Source organism: Loxodonta africana, chromosome 21 (assembly GCF_030014295.1).
Source record: "Loxodonta africana isolate mLoxAfr1 chromosome 21, mLoxAfr1.hap2, whole genome shotgun sequence".
Taxonomy (NCBI): Eukaryota; Metazoa; Chordata; class Mammalia; order Proboscidea; family Elephantidae; genus Loxodonta; species Loxodonta africana.
In genome coordinates, this window is record NC_087362.1 from 63,438,262 (window position 1) to 63,456,166 (window position 17,905).

Sequence of the window (17,905 nt, forward strand, 5' to 3'; positions counted from 1 at the left end):
ACCAAAAGGTCAGCAGTTTAAATCCACCAGGAGCTCCTTGGAAACTCTGTGGGGCAGTTCCACTCTGTCCTATATGGTTGCTATGAGTTGGAATCGACTAAATAGTTTTTTTTTTTTTTTTTTTTTTTAACGGGGTCAAACTGACAACAGCAACTCCAAAGATTAAACGGGAACCTTACAGGGCAGTGAGTTTATGTATGATGGAGGAACAACTCAGAAAAGGAAGGGGAGAATGGTTGCACAACTCAAAGAATGTAATCAGTGTCACTGAATTGTACATGTTGAAATTGTTGAATTGGTATATTTTTTTGTGTGTATATTCTCAGCAACAACAAAATAATAAAATTCAGAAAAATTTTAGAAAAAGTATTGTACAAATTAGAATATCAAAAATATGTAATTGAACAAGAAAATAGTAAAATGGTGATATGAAAATAACAAATGCACAGTGTAAGGGAGATTTACAAAACCAGAAAATATATAAATCTTGGTGCCTGAAACAACATTGTGGGAGCATGTGTAAAGAGAAAACATTCACGACAGAAGATCCACGAGCAATCACCTAGTTTAATCTCCTCCTTGTATAACTGTGAAAACTAAGATTGGGTACTGAAATGACTTCATCTCACAGTGCAAGCTGGGAGTTGAAAGCCTAGGACTCCTGGCTCCCAAGCTATACTGGTACAAACAGGAACCCTTGTAGCCCAATCATTAAGCGCTCGGCTGCTAACCAAAAGGTTGGAAGTTAGAACCCACCCAGCAGCTCCACAGAGAAGAGACCTGGCCATTTGCTCTGGTAAAGATTATAGCCTAGGAAATGTTATGGAGCAGTTCTACTCTGCTTTACGGTGTCGCCACGAGTGGGAATCAACTCGATGCCATACAACAACAAAAGGACCTGCAAAATAGATTCAGTCTAAGTTGCAAGTTCCAATCCACCGGTAGAAGCTGTCTGAAATGCTGTGTTGAGAAGGGGGAATACAAACTCAGGATGAAAACCTGCGTTAAGATAACACCTGCCAGCGGCACGAGAAGGGGAGTGGTGCTATGCATGCCATGTATCTGACATTCCTGCTTAACTCTACATAAGACTGTCTTCTCCAAACCAGGTGTTTCTCACTGTAAAATAGTAAATAACTATTTCTAGGGAAACATTTGATACAAATTATGACTAAATAAGGCTATAATTTCAATGAGCAAAGAACTAATAAAAAGAAAAATTGCTCCTTTCCAGCTGAAAGGGGCAGTTACAGGTTTTATAATGGTGCAGCATCACGTTTCAATGAAATATTTACCCTAACTGCTTTTCATTTCTTTCCATAAAGAAGCTGGGAGGCAAGATCAAAAAAGTTGAAAATGCAAACTCTTGCCTTTTCTCTGGAAAGCTATAAATAGAAATAAAGTTCAAAGATTTGAAGGAAGTTACATGCAAAAGCCCTGATGCTAAAATGGCCAAAAGCCAATCAAGCCGTGGACAAACTTCAAAAGGGTCAACCTCACAGGAAAGTTAGGAATGAATGAGTCCTACTGAGATTTGCTGAGAAGGAGCAGAGCACCAGAGAAGATCTTTTTAGGGAAATCTCACCTATGTATTTGGATATAAAAATTGTAAATAAAATACTAGCAAATCAAATCCATCATTACATCAGGATCAAGAAAGGTTTATCCCAGGAATGCAAGGATGGTTCAACAGTATAAAATCTAATAACACCATAAACCACATTAACAGATTAAAGGAGAAAATCCATCTGATCATCTCAGTAGACACCCACTGCTGTCTTCCCCCACTCCCCTCCAAAACAGAATCTCATTAAATTCAATACTCATTACTGGATGGAAACTAAAAATTCCTTTATTTAATAAAGGGTATTTACTAGAAATCTCAGCAAACCTTAAATTTAATTGTAAAACATTAGTACTATTCCAATTAACATCAGGAAAAATATATACATTACCCCTATGACTATGCAACATTATTCTGGAAATCACAGCTAAGAGAGTAAGAAAGAGAAATTTTAAAAGTACATATATTACATAGAAAAAAGCAACATCACTGTTATTTTAGATTATGTAATTCCTTACCTAGAAATTCTAAGGGAATCAACCGAAAAACTACTAGAACTAATAAAAGCTTTAGTAAGTTAACTAGATAAACATGAAACATCAGCAGCTCTTCTATATACCTACAATTCCATTTCAGTAGCAAGAAACACTACAGAATGTCTAGAAATGAACTTAGTAAGATGTGATGAAAAATTCTAAACTCTACTTAAGGACACAAAAGATGATATAAATAAAGAAAGAGATAATCATGTTAAAGAACGGGGAAACTTAATTTTTTTTAAAGCTCTCCAACACATAAATCTATAAATTCAATATATTCATAATAAAAATGTCAACAAGATACTTATAATGAAATCTGACTATCTGATTCTAAAATTAAACTGGAAGAAAAAGGTGTAAGAATAGTTAACAGTTTTTAAAAAGAAAATGGGAGGGGGTGGGCCCTATTACGAGGAGCCTGGACGGCACAATTGGTATTTATGACTGGCTGCTAATCTAAAGGTTGGTGGTTCAAACCCCCCCGGTGGTTCCACTGAAGAAAAGCCTGGTGAACTGTTCCTGAAAAGCCAAGAAAACCCTATGGAGCAGTTCTATTCTGTAACACAAGGGGTCGCCATGAGATAAGGACCAACTCAATGGCAGCTAACAACAACTGGCCTTATATCAAAACATAAAATATGGGTAATTAGATAAAAAATATAAATCAAATAGAATTGGTAGTATAGAAACTGACGCATCAATTTATGGGAATTTAGTATATGGTAAATCTGTCCTTTCAAATCAATGGAAGTGAGGACACTTTACTCGATAAATGTTGTTCTGCCAACTGGCTATCCACTTAGAAAAAAAAAAAATAAAGTTAATCTCTACCTAGTGACCCATCTCAAAGGTGAAGTTCAGGTGGATTAAAGTAGACATTAAAAATAAAACTACAAAAGCATCAGAATACAAGTGTATTTATTTTCACATGGCATAAGAAAAGTGGCCTTAAAAAAGATACAATATGGAAACACTATAAAGGAAAAAAACATAATTGACTACATAAATATTAACACATTTGTAAGATAAAAGAAATCAAAATGAAATTTAAATAACAACTGACAGACTGAGAGCATATCTGTATAATAATAGTACAGATTAATAACAAAAACATAAAAACCAAAAAACCAAACCCACTGCTGTCGAGTCAATTCCCACTCATAACGACCCTACAGGACAGAGTAGAACTGTCCCACAGGGTTTCTAAGGACCGCCTGGTGAATTCGAACTGCAGATCTTTTTGTTAGCAGCTGTAGCTCTTAACCACTATGCCACCAGCGTTTCCTTATAAATCGATAGGAGAAAGATAAACAATCTAACAGAAAAACACGTATAAGATATGAACAGACAATTCAAGATGAATTTAAAATGTCCAGTAATAATGTGAAAAGATGGTCGACCTCACTGGTGATCTGGGAAATGCATATTAAAACAAGATAGACTTTGTCACCTATCAAAATGGCAAAAATAAAATAAACAAGAATGATAAATTGACATCAACATTTCACACAAAGTTGATAGGAATAGAAATTGGCACAGCTTTTTTAGAGAGCTACCTGACAGTTACCAAGATTTTAAGCGTGCCCACACTTTAACTATTAATGCCATTTCTTGAGATCTATGATCAAGAGGTATGAAAAAGAGTGATCACTGCAATATGGTTTGTAATGGTAAAAAAAAAAAAAAGAGAGGGAAGACAAAAAAATTAAATGTCATCAACAGCAAAATAGTTAAATAAAGTTTTTATACCATCCATATTTGGAGCCCTGGTGGCAGAGTGGTTAAGAGCTTGGCTGCTAACCAAAAGGTCAGCAGTTCGAATCAACCGGCTGCTCTTTGGAAACCCTATGGGGCAGTTCACTTCTGTCCTATATGATGGCTTTGAGTCAGAATCAACTTGACAGCAATGGTTTATAGGGTTACTATGAGCTGGAATCAACTGGATGGCAACTGGTTTGGTTTTGGATTTTATCATCCATGTTATAGAATATGAAACAGCAGTAAAAATAACGAATTAGATTTTTACATATTAAGATGAATAGTTTTCTAAGTCGGATTACAATAAGGAAAAAAAAAAAAGCAAGTTGTGGAACTATATAGACCATACCAATTTCATAAAAAAGAAAGAGGGAAAGAAGTAATGAATGAACAAGGGAAAAAAATGAAGATAGGACATTGTATGGGAAAGAATGAAAAGAATAAAATAATACTGTACATTTTCTATTGGTATGTATATAAACGTATGTATTATGCACATAAGTGGAAGATGTGAAAGGATATACACCAAACTGATTACATTAACTTTTGCAACAGAGAGCAATACGCATGGTGGGGGGAGCCAAAGGAAGTTTGCTTTTTTCAGAGAGGCAGCACAGAGCAGTAATTACAGGCACAGGCTCTGGAACTAGGCTGACTGGCTCTGACAGTTACTTAGTCAACCTGTGCCTCAGTTTTTCATCTGGAAGTTGGGGGTAATAATGGTACCAATGTCAAAGGGTGGGGGTCCCTGGGTAGCGCAAACAGTTTATGAGTTTATGTGCTCACCTGTTAACCAGAAGTTTGGCAGTTCAAGTCCACCCAGAGGAGCCTTGAAAGAAAGGACTGGTGATCTACTTAGGAAAAATCAATGGCTGAAAACCCTTTGAAGCACAGTTCTCCTCTGACACACATGAGGTCGCCTTGAGGTGGTTGGTTATGTCATAGGACTGGTGTAGTCAGTAAGTGAATTAATGCATGTCAAGCACAATGTAAGTGTTACTGGTAGGGTGAGCCATATGAAGTTGCTGACGTGTAACTGTTTTTGATGTACAAAAATGGCAGTTTTGTATGGCTCGACCTAATATGATCATTTATATTGTTTTTATTTATTTTTTAGCCCATATCACGTGCCCCTTTTTTAATAGAATGTAGAGTAGGGAGGATGGGGTAGGATAAAGGGGTTTGAAGGAGCCACTCTGGTATAGACATAGTGAATATTTTCAATTTCAGGGTGTCTAGAAAGATCTTATCTTTAGGGAAGGCCAATATTTAGAATAGAGTTGCCAAATAAAACATAAGACATGCTTGGAAGCATGTCTAGTTTATGCATATTTCCGTACAAATCCACAGAAGCAAATCTTGATGCAAATGACTAAATTCTGTGTTAATAGTAATACTTCTATTAAGCCTGGCATTACAAAGAATTAACAAAGATGAAAAATGTAGCTTAGCATAAAATAAACAATGAAATTTCTTTTGGCAGAGTATTAAATACTACTTCATACTATATAAACAGCATGTCTTAAATCTGTTATAACACCCACTGACTATTTAACACAAACCTGTAACACCAAAAAAAAAAGAATATTATAATATTTGAAGCCAAATTAAGTGAATCTTTATATTTTAAAAAATGTCAGACTGGCCTTAGTTTTAGTTTTTAAATGCTAACATTATCAACTTTTAAATGTGCTCTATCTAAAAACTAAAGTAAAACATCCTCAGCTGAAGTCAATTTAGAAAAGAGAAAAATGTACAAATATAAAAACAAATCTCTAGTATTAGACACACGAAAACTCAAGGAGAGTCGAGATTCCCAGGAAATGTTTCTATAAATAGTGTGACATTATTGCAGTCTTCTCTGCGTATCTCGTAATGGAAACATTGCTATGGGTGATTTACAAAATAAGCAGCTCTGACATTTCTAGATGTAAGTTGAGGAGATTATTTCATCATAAAGGATTGGGAGAGAATATACTAACCAACAACTCAATATCAAAACTCTCCTTGCAACTCTAAAACAGTGCCGAATGACATTTAAGATAATCCAGTTATCACCCTCCAATACTGGCTGCTTGCTCACAAAATGTCAGTGACAAGGCTGGGAGACCCCGATGCCTAGGCAGTGAGTGCATGTGACAAGGTATCTTTAATATAGCACCCACTTCATTTCCCTGCATTCCAGCTCCCAGAACTCCTGTATTTCTATACAAAGGAAACGCCTTCCCTTCTTGCCACACACAACAGAAGCACTCTCCTCCAAGGATAATGAAAAGTCGGCATGGTCACTCACAGGCAAGCAATTTACTCATGGTGAACAGCTAAGGTTTTTTACTGGCCATCTTTTAAAAGCTTGGTGATTTAATTCTGAACAACAGCAACTCACACTCTAAATAACTCTTTATAAGAATAACAATGATAAAAAATAATAAAAGTAATAGTAACTTGCACTTACGTTACTATTTATACAATATACATACACCATATACACAATAACATACACAAATGTTATTTATTTGTGTCCCAAAGTGCTTTTGCACAAGGTAATTCATGTGCTCTTCACCAGGTCTCTGTAAGATATTGAGAGCACAGAACCTCCTAAGTTGTGGCTCTTGTTACTTGCTACGAGGCGGATTTTGACTCGTGTGCAGACTCCGTAGGTTTAGAGTAGATCTGCGCTCTAACGTTTTCAAGGCTGTGACCTTTCAGAAGCAGACTGCCAGGCCTGTTCTTCTGAGGCACCTCTGGGTTGCTTTGAACCATCAACCTTTTGGCCAACAGCTGAGCACTTAACCCTTTGTGCCACGCAGGGACCTTACATCCCTGTAAGAGGAGTCATGCATTATCAACATTTTAGAGATAAGGAAGATTGAAGAGTAGACAAGTTTAATTTTTTCGTTCAAGGTCTCATAGTAAACCAGAATCATTCAATGCTGGAGCTGAAATGACTCCCAGGGTAAAATTAAGAAGCCCCTCGTCCAGAAATCACAAACGGGTATTCTGTTTGACTAAAAAGAACCCACAAAACTACATATCCCAAGATTTCATATAAATATATCTCGATTTCAGGTTTTTCTTGGAAATGTAGCAACACTGGGCCACATTCTGAACTGGCTAGAGCTCATTGCTGTACTTTACACTTGTTTTAGAGACAGTAAAACGTAAAGGTCTGAAGTATGAGTTCAGTGAGTTTTGAAAAATGTCTATGCCCCTGTCACCATCACCCAAATCAAGATACACACTTCCACCCCTGTCCAAAAGTTCCCTCGTGCTCCTTCCCAGTTAACTACCAGCCCCTCCTCATTTTTGTTATCTGCCCAGTAGCATCTGAATTGAAATCCTTGACCCAGTCTAAATCCCTTCACTTTACAGAAAACCCTAGGGAGAGGCAGAGCCAGAAGGAGAATCCACGTTTCCAAACCTCTGTGTCTAATCCCGTCCTAGAAACTGTGCCTTTTCAACCTGTGGCCTGGGGGTTGACCTCAAAGAAAATACCAAGATACCATCATTGCAGGCTTCAGAGAGACACCCAGGATGGGTGACAACTACAGTTGTTACTTCTCTCTGAATGAATCTAACTGGGAAGCAACAATTAAGTAGCAAACAGGAGTAAGTTTAGATACTTTTCTGTGAGTGTGGCTGTGACCTACGTTTGATCAAGCTGACAGCCAGCCGAGGAGGTGGGACTGTGCCATCCCTACCAAGGGGAGAGCTTCTGGGGTCAGCCTCCTGCGGTGCAGCCTTGCCACTGCTAAACTCTGAGATGGTGGGAGCCCAGCAGCAAAAATAACCTCTGCTCTCTGTGCCAGGACACCTGCACCTCGTCTATGGCTGATGATCTTTAGGTAGGAGGCTAAGTGCCATATGGGGTCCTGAATCCCTACTTTTAAAAAAACAAAACACAAGAACCAATACGTATGAAATTAAGCCTGAACGCATTTTCTGTGCGGAGCTGACTTGGTGCCTTGCTTTCTCCGTCAGCCACTTTGGTTAATTAAGTTCCCACCTGAGGATGAGGTAACAGAAATAAAGAACATTCCCCTTTCTATATGTAAGAGGTGACAATATCCTCAGAGCCAAAGTAAGCAGTTCCAGATGGTGCTAAAGTGGCCAGTGGACGCTGGTATCTTAACCGCCCATTCATGTGAGTTTCCCTGTGCCTTTCTGCACACAGGAGAGTGAAATCCCTCCTTCCTAAAAGTTTCCACTTCTTCCCAAGAAGCATGGCTCAGAGGGACAGTTGTACCTGGAAGGCTGTGACTGTGTGTGCGGTACGCACAGCCCCTGGGAACCACACAGGCTTTGTTCACCAAGATTTGAGCCTGTGAAAATGAGGAAATGTTATAGTTGAAAGTAACCAATCAATATAACCTGATTCAATACCTACATTTTATGGATGAAGAAGCTGAAGGTCAGAGAGGCAAACTAGTTAGCAACAATCTATTGTATGTGCTGAACTTCAATACTCAACGCAACTTAATATACACATGACATCATTTTAGTTCCAGGCCATTGCTATGAGATAAAGAGAAGCAATTCCATTTTGCAGACGGGGAAACTGAGATCCAGAGAGGTGAAAACTCCATTTTAGCTCAGACAGACCAAGTGTGATATAGGACAAGCATTTCATCTTTCTGAGCCTGAGTTTCCTCACCTATATGGGGATAATAATAGTGCCTGCCTCATAGGATTGTTGGGAAGATTCAACGACATATGAAAAATGCTAAAAAGCATTTCAGAACTCGATAATTATTTGTTACTGTTGTTAAGCCATTATTGAACAAAGGGCAGAGCCAAAAATGGAAGCCCAGTCTTTATACTACTGGCTCAGTGCCCCTTCCATTAGACTACGCTACAAAAAACTCAGATAATATATCACTTGTCATTAGAATATGCACCGAAGCGGGCTGGTGAAGGAGGGAACAGGCAGGGTGATGGACAACAACTGTCTAAGACATGGAGATTAGCTGTTACCAAAAAATGGCATCAGGTAACTATCATCCAATTTTGTGACTATGTTTCACAGAACAGGGCAAAACGGGATTTTATCAGATATCTCTGCCAAAAACATATTGGCAGATACAGCCCTGAGCTTGTGGTTCGCCAGACACACGAGAGCCCCATTTCAGGAGGGGATCCTGCTTGGGCCCTGGCCCACCTCCAAGTTAACGCACAGTTAAAAGTAGCAGCTGCACCAATGCTGCAATAGAGGGTCCCCCAGAGAAGGGGCTTGCCAAGGAGCTCTTCCCACATTACTTATCAACTGTTAACAGAGAACTTATTTGGGGAAAAAAAAAACAATTCAACAAAAATTCACTTCAGAAAATACAGATGTTATATGGGAAAACCTCAAACAAGTAGGCACTCAAACTATAATGAAGTCCCATGTTCATTTACCTACAAATTTAGCGGAAAGCTCTCTAAAATATAATAATGCTGGCAAGGATATAGCAGAAACTCATATACTCATATTTTGCTGATTGCAGTGTAAAATGGTACAACATTTTCGGAAACCAATTTGGCAATACGTACCAAAGCCCATAAAAAATTGCTACCTTTTGATTTTGTAATCCTCCTTTCAGAGTCTAAGGAAATAATCCAAAATAAGGAAAAAACAATATGAGCAAACGTGTAATTACAACATTACTTATAATGTTAAATCAAAAGCAATTTAAATGTCCAACAGAGGAATGACTTTGCATATTGAGCTACACTCTCCTGATGGAATGCCCTGCAGCCATTATAAAGTATCTATGGAAACCGCCTATAACATGCATTTTGTAAGTGAAAAAACACAAGCTCCTATGATTACAGCTACTTCAAAACGTGTATATAAAATGCCTATGCAGTAAACAAAATACTCAAAGGGAAATATACCAGAACACTAACAGTTGTTTAGGGCTGAGTTTCCCTCTATTCTTTGAAATGCTTCCACACTGCCAGCTTATTATTTGGTATATCCCCACTTGGGTAATGTTACTGCATTTTGTGCACCAGTGTGTGCAAACCAGCAGGCCATAAAGTACATCCTACTTGAGAGGAGTCTTATCTGGCCTGCACTGCTGTAAAACAGTGAATTATCTGCTAACACCCAAAATGCAAAGATTTCACATTCACAGCTTCTACTGAAAAATCTAAGGATTTGCAGCCTTGGGCCCACAGCCCCCCACCCCCCAACAAGGTAAACACTGGCTGGAGTTAAGATGCAACTGTCCTCTGTAGACAGTGTAAGTGCTCACCTCTTCACCGCAGTCCCACCACTCCTGAGTCTTTCCATCCAACCCTACACCACTCTTCTATGTTGCCTACCAGGTTTCTAGTCTGTATGACAACGAAAAGTCCCTGGGTGGTGCAAACGGTTAATATGCAAGAGGTGGGAGGTTCGAGTCCACCCAGAGGTGCCTCAGAAGAAAAACCTGGACACCTACACCCAAAAAAGCAACCACTAAAAACCCTAGGAAGCGCAGTCCTACTCTGACACATATGGAGTTACCATGAGTTGAAATCGCCTCGCTGGCGGCTTTTTTTTTTTTTTTTTATGATTAAGAAGAAGAAGAAGAAAGATGATGGAGGATTAGATCTAATTTGAATTCCCTTTAAAAGTGAATCACATACGACACTTGAGCCTTAGTTTAGACTGTTACGTTGCCAGAAAATCAGTCCGCTCTTTTATTCTCCTCACTAGGGCACGGGCAGCTCGACAGCTAGACCCACCTCTTCTCCTCCGCCTGGACATGGTCCTCAGCCAATAGGATCTGGGGGTACCACCTTCTCACTTGCTCCTCAGAGCTAGTCTCTCACCACCTTCCTTCTCAGGACTACAGAGGCTAACATGCTTTTCGATCACAGTTCACAGCCACACGGCCCCAGCTGCTTTCCTGTATCACGAATCCAAATTATGTTCTGAGCTTCAAGAGACAGAGATCCAGCAGGTTAAGGGAGACCGTTTCTTTCTCCCTGTCCATACGCTAGCTGTGATTTGGCACAACTCTGGCTCTGCACGTGGCAGGCGGTAGGGGCAGTTTTTTCTTTTCCCAGGGGCATGGGGTATAGAAATAAAGACTGCATAGTAGCAAAGTGGAGGGGTGGCATTGGGGGATATAGGTGCTGTTGGGTCTATTGCACAAAGATGCATGGTGATGGGAATGCCTGGCAACTTGCTATTTTTGAATCTGCCCACACACACAAACACACAAGTCACAAAATACCATTAACAATATATGTTCTACTCATTTCTATAAGTCTTTACAAAAGGCCATAATCCTGGTAGGTAAATGAACTAGACAACAAGCAATGACAACAAAAAGACTACTTCCTTACTCCACATGCCTAATCAAATGAAAGCTGAAGGATAGATTCTGGTCTGAGAACCTTTAGTAAACATCAGGACTCTGGGAAGAATGTCCTTAACTGTTTCCTAAGGCTCAGGAAACTGTTCTCCAGGCAAGAGAGAAGATTTATTTCAGATAAAGGACAAATGCTGTCCTTTAATTAACAGCATCTATCTCTGGGACAAGCACATCAGGTATACGATGCAGAAGATTCCTTTAATATAAGGGACAGATGGCAACTTCACTCCTGGGGTTTTCAAGGCTGCCCCAGAAAAACACACAATTTTAAAACGCTTTGAGAATCCTCGAAGGAGGGCCAGTCAGGGGACAAGAAGGCTTCATGGCCCCATTTACAAAGTAAACCAGAAAGGTGCTCAGAACCATTCCAAGACACTTGCAGAAGTGTCAGACAAACCTGAGAGAGAGGAGACTAATGTTTGCCTCGCTGTCTAGTTGTGAGTATTGTGACAGTTTCCTTTGCCCTAAGCATGAATGGCACTCGATGAAAAGGAGTGTTAACGTGAAGTACTGACTAACACGTTGGGCTCCACGCTCAGGGAACAAGAGAGCACAACAAAACGTTCAAACATCCTCTTTATGCTAATACTGGAATCTTCCAAACCAGGACATTTCCACCCAGCCGAGCACTAGGTTTGCTTGGTTAAAGGAGGACTGAATTGAGGCCCCAGCTTGAGTGGAATGTCTCTCCTTTTATGGTTCTCATTAATCTGTCTCAACACACACACACGTGTTGGTACAAGATTCCTACAGCATGTGTTATACCTGCCTAACTGGGTGCTAACATTATAAACCACACATCAACACTTCTTGCAGGAGTGTTAATGTCTATTAATGTCCTGCTGGGGAACAGTCTCTTAGAGCCAGCTTGGAGCCACAATTCAAGGCTGCCTGTGACAAGTTCTCATCTTGGCGAGATGATTTTAGATGGAGGATTTCATTACCAGATTTGTGGAGAAGGAAGGTATTACAGAGTATTACTTGGTTTCTCGTCACTGAGATTATCTTCACGTAAGAGGCTAAAAAAGCCACATAAATCTAAAGAAATTTAGGGCTGGAGAATTAACCCTATGGAGTTTGGCTACTGATACCAGATACCAAAGTCACTTTTTTCTGCTACATTTTGATGTTCTATAATACAGTGATATGGGAAGGAAACGGGCTTACCAAGGTCATGGTAAGTCTCCTTGTCTGTACATCTACTATACAGCCTTTGAAGTGGTACACATTATCCTCAAATTGTACTTACCAACTTCCCAGGTGTACATACAATGTGCTGGTATATGTAGTGTGTATCTATGTGTGCCCCAGGGAGTGGAATAAAGAATATATTATAGATGTATTTTATACAACAGATGAAGAATGTATAATACTACATGAATACATACACAAACACATTAAAACAAAATACTAAAATGATAATTTCACAAATTTTGTGGCATTTCCTCAAGCTCTGCTTGGCACCACACAAAGTGCATATTTAAACCACACAACTCCATTCCCACACACACACACACACAAAAAGACATATACACAAGCACAACCGTCAAAACCGGATTTGCCCTTCTCTAAATTAATCCAATTATTCAAATGTCAGTTATATCTGTCACAGCCTGGCTCTTTGGGCCAAACCAAACTGTTAAAAATTAAAACTGTTTTACTTCGTTTAGTCTTTCTGCCTTTTTACTGCAAAATCCAGGGTCTCGACAAAAAGTTGTGGGATTTGACACCCAGTGCAACACAACCCTATTGCTGTCATCCATGCATAATTCACTTTGGAAATATGCACTTGCTTTAAAATATTACTAAAATATACATGTAACATATGCTAATTTCACTGCGTTGTCTTGTAGGCTCTAGCCACTAGGTTACATATAAACTTCGCCAAGTGCACACACTGTACATAAAGGGATTATAAATGAAAGGAAATATCTCTGTCCCTAGCTCTCTGTCTCCAGTCTTGGCCAAACTGACAGCCCCAAATCCCAGCAACATCTAACATGCCCTTCCCGTGGAGAAGACAGCCTGTTCTCAGAGTCTTAATTACATCCCAGCTGACTGCCCAGTGTTGCCAAAATGAGGCAACAAACGCTGGCCCTTCACTCACAATATGGTCTGTTAAACAGACTCCCGGTCACACACAAAGAAACTTTCACAATGTGGAGAAATAAAAGGACAAGCAGGAGATCAAGAGAGAGCACAAATAGTAACCTAGGGGACGTAAGAGAGGAACAATTCACCCCCACCATTCAAAAGGAGGAAAAAAAAAGGGGGACAGGGAGAAAAAACTTCTCCACCCAGAATCCTTGTGGAAACCCGGTGGCATAGTGGTTAAGTGCTACGGCTGCTAACCAAAGGGTCGGCAGTTCGAATACACCAGGCGCCCCTTGGAAACCCTATGGGGCAGTTCTACTCTGTCCTATAGGGTCGCTATGAGTCGGAATCGACTTGACGGCACTGGCTTTGGTTTTTTTTTTTTTTTTTTTTTGGTTTTACCCAGAACCTTAGGCACCACTGAGCAGCAGTGTTTAATAAAGCTATCCTTATTACGATGAAATCAAAGCCCTACTCATCCAGCCAGATACTGCTGCTCCTCAAGATGGGCCGTTGAAACTAAGACTCAATAGATTAATGATTGTTAAGCAAAACTCACCTGCCCCACATGGATCCGACCATTATAACTACAGAAGAACAGCATGCAACATTCTATCATTGCAAATGGTATCATATGTTTTCCCGGCTGGCTTTTTGGGAAGGGTTTAGCTCATTTGACATGGGCAGAAGGTACTAGAGCCTTACATTCACAGCCACCTGTCCCTCGAATTCACATACTGTACATAAAATTAAGTTTCTTTCTGTTTGTGACTGTATCACATGTAAACGACTGCAAGGACGGTCATCACATTTGGATGCTATGCTTGGCTTGGTCCAGTTCTAAATACGAGCTAACGGCAAATACATAATATACTTTAGGGAGCTTTGGAAGGCAGCTGTCCTCCAGAGTAACTAACACCAAGACTCAACAAAAGGTTAGAAAGAGTACTGGTAGAGACAGACCTGTCCAATGTATTAAAATGCTGTAGACTGAGAAAACAAACACTAGTTTCAAATATGAGCCCTAAAATTGAAAGTTACAAAGGCAGCTACTTGGAACTTTACTGGGTTTTAGTACTGATTTTGGGTTTTCGGGGGTGCCATTCACTCAACACAATGTGGATGGTTCCCCCCGGCATTCTGCCGTACGGTGACCCTGGCTGCTTTGCAATGAAGCTGCTTCTCACATGGGCAACTCCACGTGACATGCTCCAGGGTGCACAGCAGCATGGATTTAGTTATCGTAATGATGGTAAAGGGTTCTTCTGAACAAGACAGGGCCAGACGGCTAGTTGAACAGTAAAAATAACTCGAACATGAGAATACAATTTACAAAGCACTCAAACATACATCCTCGTTAAGTCTCAAAATTATTGTATAATATAAAGTTTGCCTGATTCTTCTGATTTCACAGGAGAGGAAAACAGAAGGTCAAGGAAGTTAAACGGCTCATCCAAATAATGTAGGTTTGGATTGTGAAACACATGCTCTTTCCATGGCCCCGTCTCATTGTTCTAGATGACACAGAGGAAAGGCAGAATGAGGGTGAATATCTCACACACCCTGAAAAGCCACCAAACCTGTTGCCCTCGAGTCAATTGCAACTCACAGTGACCTGACAGGACAGAGGAGAACTGCCTCACAGGGTTTCCAGGGCTGTAGCCTTTATGGATGTAGACTGTCACATCCTTCTCCAGTACAGCAGCTGGTAGGTTCGAACCACCGACCTTTTGGTTAGCAGCCAAGCGCTTAACTACCCCACCACCTTTCACACGTACACTGTTGTATAAACCAAGAGAACCCAGGTACCCTTCTTTACAGTAGGTCTAGGGGTCGGGTCACTAAGGCATTCACTTCAGGCAGGTCACAGGGAGGCTGAGATGTTGAAAATGCCAGGCCTGCTGACGCCACTCCTCCTTCCCCAACACAGCTGCCCTTGGGTGCGGAAGGTGCGAACACCACTGATGCCTTTATCAGAGGGTTTAAAGGGAAAGGCTGGCTGCCCAAACATGCCACCCAGTCAAACAATACTTCTGCTACCACCAGCACCGTTACTAACGCTGTTTTTCTGAAAGATGCTGATGCTACTACTAATCCTTATTATTAGGTGACAACATGATGGGATTTTTATAAAAATAGGCCATTACCACAGGAATAAAATAGCAAGGAAACTATTTAAATTGTTAGAGCAAATGATTCCTGGACTCCGAATCCTACGAGAAAATGCTTACTAGTGGAAAAAACTGCTGCGTTATAATCTGAGTTTACCATGGCTTAGCTACAAAATCATAATCTAATGCCTCATATAGAGCTCTAAAATAAAGACCTTCATGCTATTTCATCCTTGGAGCTGATACAGAGCTACAGGAAAACAAAGGATTCCGTATATCTTAACAGTGCTGAGTAACAGGCATTTCAACGATCCATTATTTTCTATAGAACTTAAATAATGAAGATTTGGGATCCTGTTTCAATTATAGAAGCAGACTACATTCAAATTGCATCTTGAGAGTTGATACCAAACATCCTTTGGGGATAAATTCACTGCAATTTGAAGTCTGGGAAAGCAACCAAGACATTTAATGGAATGAACATGAACACATTTTAACATGTGCTTAAATAAAAGATTTTTATTTAAAAAGAAAGAAACAACAACAACAAAAATCTCATAACTTTAAAATCTCAAACCAAAGAAAAAACCAAGCACACTGTTGTCGAGTCGATTGCGACTCAAAGCGACCCTGTAGCAACCCTACAGGGCAGAGTAGAGCTGCCCCATAGAGTTTTCAAGTCTGTAAGTCTTTACAGAAGCAGACTGCCACACCTTTCTCCGGCAAGCAGTTTGTGGGTTCGAACCTCTGACCTTTCAGTTAGCAGCCGAGTGGTTTAACCACTGAGCCACCAGGGCTTCTGCTAAAGAAAAGGGCTTCAAATTATGCTAAGAGAACATCTTTCTCACCAGCAATCTATACAAACTAATAAATTAAAGAAGAATAAAACATTTGTTGTGTTCTGATTCCCTTAAACGTAGCCCTTCCTCATGGTCTAGGCCAGGGGCTGGCATACTGAGGCCTGAAGGCCAAGTCCTGCTACCTGTTTTAGTAAATAAAGTTTTATTGGAATACAGCCATACTCATTTCTTTGTGTACCGTTTACGGCTGTTTTTGCATCACAATAGCAGAGTAGAGCAGCTGTAACAGGCTGTATGATTCACAAAGCCTAAAATATTTCCTACCTGGCCCCTTTACGTACTACTCTTGCTTCTTCAGAACATTTGCCATCTTAAGGGTCTTTTTACCTTAGTGATCCCTCTATACGGGTTTGAATTCTTGGTACCAAGAGAAGGGTCTGTGTTTTCCTTTAATTTTGCCTCTTGAGAGCCTAAAATTCTGTCATCTTCTCTGCTGTCTCCATTTCAGGAATCTTCAAAATTCTCTTATTTTAAATACACTGTTGTAATAACCAGCTCCCAAACAACCTCTCATACAGGCTTATTTGCTAAGTCTCCACCATGTCCATGCAATCCACACAAAACCGAGGTCAAATAATCTGTGCCCTAACAGTAACTCAAAACACACAGAACTCTAAATCCAGGTAACATCTGAAGGCAGGAGCTTACTGCTCATCCTGGAGAGATACAGAGAGAGAAGAATGGAGAAGAATCAGTTCTGGGTCTGCATTTCACAGACATTTATTACAGAGCAACTTTTAGTTGTGTGATTATGGTATCATTTAGAATCCTCAAATACCAAAGACAAGAATGAAGGCACATCTGAAAGACCCCTGGGAGCAAGTCAATGTTTGCCCATGAATATATTGTTTTAAAATACCTAAAACTGTTGTACATTTGATAATTTAAGAAAACACAACAAAAGATTATCCTTAGTTTGCTTTTGATCAAAATGTCAGTTTTTCCTATTGGACTTGAGGGTGAGAAAATAAATTTCCTAGTATTCTGAAAACATATTCTATAAGACTAATACTTCTTTCATTTTCTCAGTGGGGAAGGAAAATACATTTTTCTCATGTTGAGCTTCCCTGTAAATTACAGTAACCCAATTTCAGCACATTTGAGCTTTCAAAACAGCTTCTTTAAACAAAGCTTAGCATATGTGAAATAATGCAGACTACCACACATGCAGTATGTTTAAGGGCCCACAGACTGTATGGACTACAGCCAGCAATACGAATCCTCCACTGTAGACAGTCCCACACGAGCCAGCAGCATTCAAAGGGCAGACGTCCATGCCAGGTGAGGAAGCACCTGAACAGGGCTTTCTGGTGACTTCTTATGAGCTTCCCAGGTATCCTTTTATCAGGGGACCCATGAACTAGTATGCAGACTGCCCATAGGTATCGGAGTAGAATGATGCTGCAGACATAAGAGAGGCACAGGGCGCACAGCCCTATGTCTATCTTGCATCACTCTGATGTCTGAGCTTCTCATGCTTCCCTCTAATCAAACTATGGAGTGGAGCCTGCCTACAGCTTCCCAGTGGGGAGAGTGATACAGTCTTGAGATTCTAAAAATGTAAATATATCCCTGTAGTTGACGGGGGCCCTGCTATGTCTGTCAGATGCAGCCTTCAGGTAGAACTGGG

The 17,905-nt window shown here is 40.1% G+C and overlaps 1 protein-coding gene across 7 annotated transcripts in view; it reads right to left on the minus strand.

Moving 5' to 3' along the window:
* The window catches only part of FTO (FTO alpha-ketoglutarate dependent dioxygenase), a 412,272-nt gene that overhangs the window by 125,601 nt on the left and 268,766 nt on the right, over window positions 1-17,905 (minus strand). For 3 of the 7 annotated variants that reach the window (XM_023555593.2, XM_023555592.2, XM_023555594.2), the window contains one exon: window positions 1-17,905. This exon is cut by the window's right edge. The exons of the other annotated variants lie outside the window; for them this stretch is intronic. The gene's annotated coding sequence lies outside the window, so the exon portion shown is untranslated. 7 annotated transcript variants of the gene reach the window in all.